Source organism: Talpa occidentalis, unplaced genomic scaffold, assembly GCF_014898055.3.
Source record: "Talpa occidentalis isolate TD23 unplaced genomic scaffold, MPIMG_talOcc4v2.1 talOcc4.2, whole genome shotgun sequence".
Taxonomy (NCBI): Eukaryota; Metazoa; Chordata; class Mammalia; order Eulipotyphla; family Talpidae; genus Talpa; species Talpa occidentalis.
Window position 1 is genome coordinate 73,297,430 of NW_023602073.1, and position 13,183 is coordinate 73,310,612.

The following is a 13,183-nucleotide window of genomic DNA, read 5'->3' on the forward strand; positions in this document are numbered from 1 at the left end:
AACTGCTTCCTGGTATTTGTGTTGGTGGCATGAGATGGGAGAAAGCACTTTGTGAGGTGTCAGAGCCTACCAGAATGTTGATGATATTATTGGAATTGGAATATGCCCAGGTTAGAAGTACCTGGAATATGAAGCTAAGGAATTTGTACTTTGTTCTGTAATGAGTAGATAGTCATTGGAAAACTTTGTGAAGACACGTCTATACCACCACGGGTGGAGTAGACTTGCACAGGCATAGGTGAGGACAGAATCTCAACATGCAGTGTTCCTAGGCTTGCAGAAATCCATTCCGAGTTCCCAACTCTGACCTACAAATGAATGTCTGGAGCATTTCTCATTTGAGAGTTGGAGGCTCACAGTTCAAAGGCCAAGAAAAAGAAACATGGGTAATTTGTCTTACCTGCTTCCCTTCCTGTTTTGTAATTAGAATTGGAGGCTGTTGGTATTGGCAGGGAGCCCAGTGATTTAGGTGAGTCCTAAAAGTTTACCAGCTTGATACTCAGGGCTTTGCTGCTAGTTATTCGCAGGGTAGAAGAGTCTGCTTCAGGGCCCCTGCGATGCTGAGCCAGGCAGGCTCTCCAGAGGGGACAGCTAACCCCAAGCAAGCCCCATCTTCTGACAGGCACAGCTTTCTCGTTGGCCGGCTTCCTAGCCTTTCCTCCCACCCTGTGTTCCCTGTACACCCACCCTTAAGACTTGATTTACTTGGCACTCACTAGGTTGCGGAGCTTCCCTGAAATGCTTCCAGTCCTTTCATGCATGTTCAGTTCACTCCTTTGCCTTACTCTGTTTTTGATGACCTGATTGATAATGAAATGCTTCTTTTGATTGTACTTGCTATGTTTGGATGGTAGCTTGATTGAGTACTTGATAGACTGGGTTACTGGGCTTGTTAACTAGTATTTAAGGTCTCTTCTAGAGACTCTTTAAGCTTTTGGTCCCTAGCAGTGTGTTGATTTATGTGTTTAATGTCCTTTTGCTAGTGGTCCTTCTTAGCTTGTGAACGTGAAAGAAGACTTAGAAGGTATTGGCACGATTCTTGTTTAGCATTTAGTTCCTTTCTAATCATGTGCTCTGAGAACAGTGAGATGTTATAATTGGATAAACTTACACTGGATCAGTTTTACTAACTTGGATATCTAGGAGTGTATGTTCTGTGGTGGTATAAAAGTTATGATGATCGCTAATGTTTATTAATACCATTTCTTATATGCTGGGCACTGTTCTAAATACTTGACCTCTATTCACTCACCAATGGTCACTGCAATGTTGTGAGGAAGGGGTCCTTTTATTACCTTCTTCTGACGAAGAAACTGAGGTATAGAGAAGTTGACAACTTGTATATGATCACAGTCAGCCAGTGAACAGGGGAGCTGTGCTCACAGACTTGAGGCTCCACAGTGCTTCCTTGCCGTGCTGTTTATAGTTGGCAAGTAGGGACTTCGGACATGACTCTGAATCCCAGCACTGACACACCTGTGTAATTAGGCCCAGGTGTGTAACCTCTCTGTGTTTTAGTTTCATTACTTGTATTAAATTAAAGTAGCTGCTTGGCTTGATTTGTATTATAGGATTAAATGAGATTATGTATGCAGAGCCCCTAGCCTAGTCCCTGGCACATCAGAGAGACTTATTGTTATTTTAGAACTGCTTTTATAAAGAGTAAAGTGTTGGAAAGTTTTTGAAATTAGACTTTTTTTTTTTATTTTTTTAAAGATTTATTTATTTATTCATACAAGCACTGGGTACAGTCAGAAGCGCGGGAGGGTGAGAGAATTCACCAGAGCCAGAGCAGAGAGTAGAACAGGCAGAGTGAGGAGGTACACTGCTGAGCAGAGGGCGGCAGGAGAGGTCTGCGCACCATGTGGGATCCTCACCCAGAGACGGGGGTTGAACCGGCACTGCAGAGGCTGCGGGCAGCTTCGCAACCCAGCACTCAACCGCTGCACCACTGGGGAGGCCCTGAAATTAGACTTTTAAAGTCAACTTTAACATTGCAGTATTTTAGTTTTAAATTGCTTTAACCTGTGCTTACCAGATATTTTTCTTTAAAAGAAGTCTTTGATGAGTCCTAAGCCAGTAATACCAGGTGGTTGAAGGTGCTTTGCAGAGAGAAAAGAAAGCAGTGGTACCAGGTCAGGGTCAACCACCCTGGGTGCTGACGGTATGACACAGTGAGTCATGATGTGGATGAATAAATGATCTCATTGCCTTGGCTCATATACATCTGGGTAAGAAGCTGGACTCTCATCTGGGTGTAGGAGGTCAAGGAAGAGGAAGAAACTGTTAGGACCCTGGAGCTCCCGCAGATAATTGCCCTGGAACATATGGGGAGTGATTCATGCCATTTTTTTTCTAGATAGGTGAAAACTTTCTTGTTTCCGGGAAGCCTGGGAGCTGTAGCAATGCTGTTGTCTTTCATACTTTACTTTGGGATTCGTGTCTGGGAGTATCCTATAGTATTCCAGGATTTCCGTTTTCTTAAATGATCTTTTTGATCACATGTTCGCCAAGAGATAGTTCTGACTCTTGAGAATATTTAAGGATGACGTATTGAATAAGTACTTAGTTTATAATAGTCTTTATCTCAAGAAACCAGCTGGTCAACAAAACACATACTCTGTCAGAACTTTTGAAAAGCTAGTTGCCAGAAGAACACCATCCTTCGGTGCTGTGGTTAGCGCGTGGAGTGTCTCACTGTGTGCCACCATTCAGCATTGCTGTGCATTCTTGTATTAAATGCATGCTAGGAATGTCAGTTTGGCTTCTTACCTAGGTTGCTGGTAAACAGTAAAAGTAAAATTTAAAGAATGTCTAAAAGACGTCTTACAGAAGTGTCTCTGAGACAGCTTTGCCTATTTTCTTCACAAAGAAAGTGGACTTGGTAGACTTCAGCACTTAATCAGTGAACTGCAGACCATGGAGCTGAGTAGTGTCTCTGGGGCCCTAATGGCTTTTCTTGTTCCTTAAACAGTAGGGCGATTCAGAGTTCTCAAAATTAGGCCTGTGTGTGTGTGAGTCTCCATCTGGATTAATATTAGAATTTAATATTTAGTTCAGCTTGTGGATCTAAAATGTGGCAATCAGGATGAACGCTGTTTTGTTTTTGCATAACTGTTTGTGAGTTGCTAGGGAATCTACTCTGTTTTTTCCATCTTGCTTTTCTCCTGTTTTGGTCAGTCAGTAGGAAACAGGGTGAATTTAGTGTGTGAGTGATTTAAATATAAGAGGACATCTATTTTGAAGATGCAAAGCTGCTCTATAAACATTTTGGAAAGGCAAGCCAGTCTAGATGGAGAGTCACTTATGAAGTTACTAAGTCGAATTACTTTAGTCTTAAAATGTGGTTATAGATATGCCGAAAATATTACATCGTAACTCATGTATTTTAGAGTCCGTTAGAAAATGTCGAACGTTTGTCCGCTATCAAAGTCTACGATGATCATCATACTTCTAAATGCTTACAATCTGAATAGAGCTAACAGTGACTTAGTCTATTCAAAGACCAAGTGGTGTATTTAAATTGGAGTTTTGTGGGACTTCAGTAGGTAAGCATCTGATGGTGGGGTTGTTTTTCTTTTGGTGTTTATTATATTCTGTTGCTTAACTATGCATTTGTTATTACTGCAGGACTTAAACCATGCAGCTGGTTGTTTGTTAGAGATGGAGTTTTGGCTGCAATTGGTAGTGTTAACTGGTTAGTCAGGTCCCTCCCCTACCCTTCAGGAGAACTTGATAATGGTTTTAAATAGTTTGGTCATCTGTCTTCAGCATTATTGAGCATAAGAGACAAAAATTCCCTTTCTTTCCCCTTTCCTTATAATTAATATGTACTAAACATTTAATATGTACCATTAAATGTTGCCAGAGGAGATTATGGTCTGGCTATTCTTGAATGATCTTAATCTGGTAACAGGTTAATCTTTTAAATGCTGTGTGGGACCACATTCCTCCATCTTGCTTGCTATCCGGAAGGAGCAAACTTTGGCTAGGGGCTGGTGTCTGTTCATTACTTCACGAGATGGAAGCATTAACAGGCAGACCAAGGTATTCACTTTTTGTTCCTTCAAGGTAAGAACTCATCAGTTTTGTCCATATCTTTTTCTTACCTCAGAACACCCAAGAATGTTGATTCAAATGTGGGTGATATTGCTAACACAGTGTCTCTGAACAATCCATTCTTATTTGGTGTCTCAGAGATATTGGCTCTTGTTTGAGTGGCCTGACTCACCATAAAATAGCTCAGTTGTTATTTTTGGTAAACTGAGGGAGCATAGTAACTGTAGTTTATAATGCCAAGATGTTTATTATTCTTTCATAGCATTTTGCTGCCTCATTTATTATGATTTCCACTTTCTGCTTTGTATTTTAAGTACTGGGCCACTGTCTTGTGTTGGCTGCTGGATGTCCCTTGGGAGTGAGGACTGTAGCTTGTTTGAATATCTTTTTCTCCAGTGCAAAACCCTGCATGTAGTAGGCAGATTATATATGTGGTCCTTGCTACTGCTTGTTAGCTTGGATAAGTTGTGTTGAATCCATGACAGAATGTCCACCAAGGGAATTTTTGTTCCGTTTGAGTCATAGAATGTTTTCCTGAGTACAACGTGTGAAAAATTCAACTGTATTCAAAATCCTGTGTCAAAATATAATACCAGTTTAATAAATGTAATTAAATATTTGCTTGACTTCTTGTTTGAAGCACATTTTTTTGGTATGCAGAAAGGGTAACCTCCATCCTTTCAAGTTTTGCTTAAAGATAAAGTTCATTAAAGTTTGAAAGAAAAATGACTCATTCAGATAAATAGAATCTTTTATCTGTGGTACAAAACATCAGTGTCCCAAAGTCCAATGGTCCTCATGCATTTGGCTTAGTAAATTCTTTTTTCTCAAAAGATTTACCTTTTTTAGATTTAAGAAAGATTTTTTTTTGTATAAAACCCCTATTATCATTTTTGTCCCACCCCCCCCATTATGTTTATTGAGGTAAAGTAGGTTTTACATCATTGTACCTGCTTTCAATTATCTTAAAAAAAAAACCAACAAAATAGGGATTATATATATATTTTTAAAAGATTTATTTATTCATGCATACAAGAGCCAGGACACAGGTCAGAGGTGCAGGAGGGTGAGAGGATTCACTACAGACAGAGCGGGGAGTAGAACAGGCAGATGGACCAAGACACTGCTGAGGGGAGCAGCGGGCACGACAGGAGAGGTCTGCCGCGCCATGTGGGTATCTCCTTGGCCGGACGGGATCAAACCTGCTCTGCAAAGGCTGTGGACAGCTTCACAGCACTGCGGTCAGCCCCCTGAGCCACCAGGGGAGGCCCAGGGATTATATTTTATATTCAATTTTACATTCTTTTTTTATGTCCTTGGGACACATTTATTAAACATTATTATTTGTAATGTGTTAAATATTGTTAAATATTCCCCAGCAATGTAATAGGTCCATGCTTGAGTTTACCCTTCTGTGGAGCAGAGGTTCTCTGTTGTTAGAGTTTCAGGTTGATGCTTTTTCCCCTCTTGTCATGTCTGACCCTTCCCTGTGTGGTGCCAACCCTGCTCCTTTGAAGTCTTGTCAGTTCTCCATCTGTGTCATCAGCCTTTTTCTCCAGTCTGTGATTTGTCCTCTCTTTCAGGTTCTCAGAAATGTTGTCCTGATCCATCTTATTTTTATTAGAATTCTCCAAATCATAGCAAATACTGCTGTCAGCCTTATCCACTCTTTGATCATAGCACCATAAGTAAAGCCTTCCTGATTTCATGATTTTCAGGTGATTCACTCCTGAGCCATTTTAATTAGTGGGTGTTGAGGGGTAGCCTTGGGGCATTAGTATCTTTAAGATTCATTATGTTGACAGCTCGATAATGTGTGAAAGCACCTTCAAAACATTAAAATTATATTAGCAAATGAGAGCAGATGAAATTATTAGTAGAGATCAAAAGACCAAAAAATTGGATAAATATTTTTACCAAAGTAAGTGTAAATATCTTTATCATAAATACTTGAGTATATGTGCTGACACTCACTGGGGAAACTAATTTGTTTTTTTGAAATTTGATTTACCTGCTATTTTCTGGGGCCAGGAAAAGAGTCAGCATCAATTTCTTTGTGGCGTAAAGAAAGAATACCTGTGTCACCAAATCATGAACTGACTAAAAATTATATTCTAAAACAAGAGAGACTTTTTCCCTGTGATCTATTTATTTTCTTTTTGGGCAAATAAACAGGCAAAGAAATATATTTCTCCCTGCTTTAGATAATAAAGGATGTGATTTTTATTGAGGGATTAAACATTTTATGCGATTCAAATTTACTATCTGTTACCTGACTCCTACAGTAATACATGGATACAAACTTCCTATCTTGTGAATTAGTTTCAAATTCTTAAGTACTTGGCGATCTTTTGCATTCCAGTCTATGTCTACCTGAAAATTGTTCAAAAAAAAAAAATGGAATTGTCAGTTGAATAGTCAGTGTACTTGTCTTTTTGAATTTCACCCAGACTGCCCTGATTCCTGCTCCTTTGCTTCTACAACTAAAGCAAGCCTTTTAAAAAAATAGCCTTTTTGCTCTTTCATGTTATAAACTTGTATCAAATTTCTGTCTATTGCTTCTCCTTCTTTTTCAGCAGAGGGCTTTATCTGGAGTTGTCTCCCTGCCTGTGATCCTGTAGAAGTTGCCTGATATTCTTACCTGTTTATATTTCTTTCTTTTCTTGTCTGCTCTTTCTGCCTGCATTGAATTGGCAGCAACACCACTTCTGCGCTCTTACATGCAAGTTTCATTAAGCGTGCTCCTCCTTCCCTTCTCAGCTCGTTAGTCAGGCTGGAATACAGCATGGGCACAATTTTAGTAGTTTTCCTCTCCTATCCTAGATTCCTGTCCCTCTTGACTTTGTTGTGCTAAGCTAATTAGGAATATAGTTTCACTAATGTTTTTGCTTTCCAGAAGGTTATCTGAAAATCTTTGTGATCCTCCAACATGTTTGTGCTTTGAAATTTTTCTTGAAGAATGTTATTAGCTGGCAGCAGTATCAGAGGAGCCACTAAATGTTCCTGAATCTCTTAGCTGGAGATAAAAAATTTTTAGACTGGTGCTTATGGGATTCAATTAAATAAAGCACTTGCGTATTCCTAGCTTAGTCTTTTATTCTTCATTGCTGTTTGCCAATTTGATGCATGATTTGACATCTTTATTGAGATCTAATTCATGTACCATACAAATCACCCATTTAAAGTACAGGATTCAGTTGTATTTGGTGTATTCATAGAGTTATACAGTCATTACCATTAACTATTTTAGTAAATTTTCAACATCCTCCCTCCCTCCCCCCACAATATTCCCCATACCTACTAGCTGTCATTCCCTATTTCCTAGGCAACCCTTAATCTACTTTCTGTAATTTTATGCATTTTTAACCCCATGCTTATTCTGTTGTGTACTAATAGGATTTTCATTTTTCTTGTTGTACATTGCAGGTGTTTTGAAATGCAGTCCTGTAATTTTTTTAAACTAAAAGAACCCTTTGATCATTTAATGCTTATTTTTTACACAGGAAAGACAGGACTAGATAAGTCAATTACTTCAACTGAGAATGTTCCCATTCCACACCATTTTTACCAAAAAAAAAAAAAAAAAAAAAAAAAAACCCACTTAAAATGTGCCCTGTTAACACTCATTTCATTAATAGTTGGTATTTTTGAGTGTTTCCCAAAACTCTTTCCATTTCAGATTCTGGATGTGAGATAAAATTTTTTAAATTCTCTGTTTTAGCCAACAAGTCATTTCACTATTTTGTGAATATTTCTTGATTATTTCCCTTTATCTGTAATCTCATGAATCAAAAATCTTACCTCATCTAAGTTTATTCAGTGTAGTATTATATTTTCTACATAAATTTCCTTTAGAATAGTCATTACTCTGTGATCAACCATAGAATTTTCTAGGATAATCTATCCAGCTTTAGTATGAATTCTTCTGTGGCATACTTTAGGTTCCTGCCTTATTTTGTTGTAGACCCTTTACTCTTCCATATTTTCCCACCCAACCCTCTTTTCAATGAGATTTTGACTGCTCCTTTCATATACCAGTGGTGACAATTTCTATACTCCCTTAAATGTGACATCATGCAAATTTTAAGGCATTGACCTCTAGAATCCTTGCAGCCTCTTCCTTTGCCCCCCTTTTTAAAAGATTTATTTATTTATGCATATAAGAACTGGGGTACAGGCCAAAGGTGTGGGGGGTGAGAGGATTCACCAGAGAGAGTAGGGAGCAGAGCAGGCAGATCTACTGAAATACACTGTTGAGGGGAGCAGCAGGTGTGACAGGAGGGGTCTGTTGTGCCATGTGGTTTGCTCCCTGGGCCGGCTCGGGATTGAACTCTTGCTGCAGTGGCTGGTGATAGCTTGATAGAGCTGTCTTTAACCCCTGTGCCACCAGGGAGGTCCCCCTTTGCCTCTTTTAAATGCTGCGCAGAGAGCTTTATGTAAGGAAACCACTTCATCATAAGCGGGAGGACAAGAATCCTGATGAAGAACAGGGGCACTCCAGCTGGCAGCTGGCACTGATTACCACCTGGTAAGTGTGAAGCCAGGGTGGATCTTCCAGCCGTTTGGACTCTCAGTTGAATATTGTCACATGAGTCAGCTCGGTCAACGCAAAGGAATTGCCCAGACATCTCACAGTAATGCGAGAAATTAAAAATAAAATGTTTTTGTTTAGCTATGTTTGGAAGGACTTCTTATACAGCAAGACTACTTATACAGCAAGACTTACTGCTACATGTGGTTATCAGCATTGTGCAACATTGAAATGAGTACAAAATTTACACCATCTACAGCCTTTAGCAGATTTCCCAGAGTAGAAATTCCTTTATTAAAGGGTAGGGGTTATAACATTATCATAACCAATAGTGTTGTTTTTGGTCGCTAAGGTCACTTTTCCTTTGGATAGAATGTTGTTGCTTTTCGGGCCTCCCCTGGTGGCGCAGCAGTTGAGCGCTAGGCTGCAAAGCTGCCCGCAGCCTTTGCAGCGCCAGTTCGATCCCAGGCTGCTGGTGAGGGTCTTAAATGGCGTGACAGACCTCTCCTGCCGCGTCTGCTGCTCCCCTCAGCAGTGTATTTCGTCAGTCTGCCTGTTCTGTTCCCCACGCTGGCTCTGTTGAATTCTCTCACCCTCCCATGCTTCTGACTGTACCCAGTGCTTGTATAAATAAATAAATAAATCTTAAAAAAAAAAAAAAGAATGCTGTTGCTTTTCATTGTCATTAAATCTGAGTTAAAGAATTTAGTGCTGTTTTGTATCTTCCTTCTTGATTAGTAAGTAGCTTAAAACTTAGAAAAAACTTCTCTTACTGTTAGAAGAGAAGGGAATGAATCAGGTGTGGGAAATCTCATTAAAGTAATCAGTTGTTGAATAGAATTAGACTTTTGGTGGTGAACTTACTGGAACATACACACATGTTGATTTTTAGTGATGCATACCTGAAACTTATAAATGTTATAGTGCAGTGTTAAATTAAAAAGAAAGGTATAAAGGCCCAGCAACCCCCTCCCGTTTAAAAAATGTGTAAAATTTTCTCTTATTGTGAAATAAAGCACACAGACACACATGTGCACGCACAAAGTACCTGAGGTATAAATGTATTACTTATAACAAATTATAGAATGAACACCTGTAATCATTTAGGTTAAGAAATTGAACATCGCTAGGATTCCAAAGCCCATCACATGTCCTTCCTGATTGTAATCCTTTCTTATCCTTGCTTAGATTTTCTAATAATTGCATCAGTAAATGTGTACTCTTTCTGCCTAACTTGAATAAATGGCAATACTTCTTTATAATTTTTACCATCTGTATATGCATCTATAAGAAAAACAATTTAGTTTTAGTAATTATTTCAACATTATGTAAATGGAATAGTATTGTAATCTTCTATATCTGGCTTCATCTGCTGAAGATAGCAAAGGTTTAAGCTTTCATTTTCATTGCTGCTTAGAATTTCAGTATTAGGATATTCCTCTCAGATCTGTCAATACTTACATTCTTGTATGTATTCTGGAATAATATGTCAAGGAGAAGTTTGGGCAATAGGGTGGCAATTTTAAATTGTTCAATAATTTTAAATTGATCCTTGGTCAAAAAAGAAATTTTCAGGACTGAGATTTCCTATAACCCTTTTAAGAAGATGGGGGAGGGGGCTCCCTGGTGGTGCAGCAGGTTGAGCGCAGCGCTGTGAAGCTGTCTGTAGCCTCTGCAGCATGGGTTTGATTCCTGACCCGGCCAGGGAGATACCCACATGGCGCAGCAGACCTCTCCTGTCACACCCGTTGCTCCCTTCAGCAGTGTATTTCAGTCAGTCTGCCTGTTCTGCTCCCTGCTGTCTCTGGTGAATTTTCTCACCCTCCTGTGCCTCTGACCTGTACCCCAGTTCTTGTATAAATGAATGAATGAATTAATGAATTAATAAAATCTTTAACAAAAAAAAAAGAACATGAGGGGTAGGTACTTATACTCCAACAAAAAAGGAGGCGAGTCACCAGAAATGGAGCATGGGAAAAAGAAATGTGTTGTTCAGCCAGTTTGAAGACCCTGTATTTACTATTGATAAAAGTAGTGGTGACTTTAAGAAGACTAGCATAATATGTGAGGGCAGTTTGGGGTTGTTCTCATGTAACTGCACACAGTGCATTCTGAGTGGGCCAGGGTGCTATAATCCAACATGGTAGAATTGAAGAATGGTGTCTGTGTGTTCCATCACATGATGGCTCTGCTCTGAGGCTCCCTGCCAAGACAGATCCATGAATTGTTCTTCATGTGCCCTGGCGAATGTCATAGACAAGGCAGTAGGAGGTTTATAACTTGTTGAATTCTACTCCTCCCCCATCTAATGAAGTTGAAATTTAAAAGTCTGAGTAGTGTTGTCTCAAAATCATAAAAAACTAGCTAATTTACATTACGATCCCATCAGGATAATGAAGGAAGGATTTGAGGAATTCCTGTTTTTGTCTTGGGATGCTGTCAGATATAGTTTTTTTTTTTTTTTTTAATAGCTGGTATGTGCTTTTCACATTGAATAAAGTCGTATTTGTGACAGGCTATATTTGAGGATGCTTTTAACATGCAGAACAAAACTTGAATTGCTTGCAGTTATGATTTCTGTTGGATGTGGGGATTTGTAGGCTGTTATTTCCGCAGACATAAAGTAACTTATTATTCATTGTAGATCTAAGTACCTTATTGACTTGATTTCTTGAATGGTCCCTGAATGTATGGAATTGTTGTAGTGATAGTTTTTGAGCTGTTACTATTATGCCTTTCCTAGAAAACAAAGTGAGATTTTCATGCTTGAGTAAACACATTGATGTATTATGAAACTGTCAGACTCTTTCAGCAATTGGCGTAAGCTCAATTATTCAAATATGTGGCTCCTTTGAATGGTTTTGTGTTAGCTAAAGCTTTAGTATAACCAGCATAAAGAAATTTCAGTACGTTTCTTTAAGAAATAAATCTCAACTGTATGATTAAAGAAATCCAAAGGATTAGTTCTTTTGTTGAATGACTTCATTATCATTTATAGCTAATGGGTAGCATTCATTCTCTGGTATTCATAACTCATTTAATTAGAATAATTTTTGTTAAAAGTAATTTCAAATTGTTCATGCATTTTCCTTATCACCTTAACATCACATTGCTCCCATGTTCCCTTCCTGTCTGTCAACATGCACGCTTGCTTCTTTACGTAGTATACCTGCAATTTTGTTTTATTTTTAAATATTTGCATTGCAGAGTAATACTGTGCATTGTAGTTTAGTTTTAATTATGTTATTATTTGCATTGCAAATATTTTGGAATACCTCACATTGACAATGCAAAGTAATACTGTGCATTGTAGTTTATTTTTAATTATATTACAAGGACAGATGCCCAAAATATTATTATTATGTTAGTGGAATTGAAAACCTATCGTGTTTTGTGTATCACCCAATTGATTTACAAAAGGTGGTCCCTTTTTGATTATATAAGTATACAATCCCCTTTACACTCTCTTCTCCCCTCATCAAAAAAAAAAAGGAACAAGGATATTTATTAAATATTAGTGTTGTATAAAGTTATCGTTTGGAGCACACTGTGATCTTAGTAGAGTCTTTTTCCTTTGTAAATTCAGTTTCTGTTTTTAGCAAAGTAGTAAATGCAGTTGGTTCTTAAAAATTCCAGTAAGCTGTGTGGTGTGACAATGAAGAACATCAGTCTCTTGACCTCCCTTTTTTCCCCTCCAGCTTTTGAGGACCACAGCTCTTGTTTCTTCTGATGTTTGCTTCTGCATTGCTAAATGGCTTGCTTTTTTACATTTTGACACCCCATGCTCCACACACTTTTTAATTATCTATTGATTTCTTTCTTCTGTAGAAAACCAGCCTCTAGTATTTGTAGTTTCTTTCTGTTCCTCTAAATATTGATGTCGTATGAATTTTAATTTTATCAATATATAAATATTGAAAATTAAGACTATATTTTTCTTGGAATTAATAACTTTTTCCATTTTTGCTTGCCTTGTTCACTCAATTCTTGTTTGTAATTTTTCACTAAGTGAATTTTCTCAGTGCTTCCAAACACATCAAATAATTCTTTAGGTATTTATTATTTGTTGTCTAAAACTTCCTCTGGGAGTCTTACTATTTTCTGCAGAGTGGACTGGTTGCTTGTAGGACCTCCTGCCATGTTGACATTTTGTACTCTCTTTATTTTATCCTTGCAATTACTTTTGTGTGTGTATCACTTTTCTTGATTCACAGGTTTCTAGATCTTCAATTCTCTTCCTTTTATTTCCTTCACATTTTGATGGACTCGACAAAAGTGCAAGGAAGATAACTTTTTGATTAGCTCATTTGCTCCATGTCCTTATTTTTACTTGTCTTCATGCACTTTTTCTACACACTTTCTCTCATATACATATCTCTCCATTTCTTTAGTGTTATTTATTTAGTACAGTTTGAAAGACTTAAACGAAAAAGTAGCTCAATGACTGTGCTCATTCTGTCATGGTTAATGGAAGTATCCTATACAGATTCTTTTTTTAGATTGCTCAAAAATAATTTTTCTCCTCCAGATATTTGTAGGGTATTTATGTATTTTATGATGCACAGTAATGCCTTTTAAAAATGTCTTTCAAAA

The 13,183-nt window shown here is 38.1% G+C and overlaps 1 protein-coding gene across 2 annotated transcripts in view; it reads left to right on the forward strand.

Annotated features, from left to right (window-relative positions):
- LRRC1 (leucine rich repeat containing 1) overlaps window positions 1–13,183 on the forward strand; it is a 123,771-nt gene that overhangs the window by 30,690 nt on the left and 79,898 nt on the right. The gene's annotated exons all lie outside the window — the stretch shown is intronic.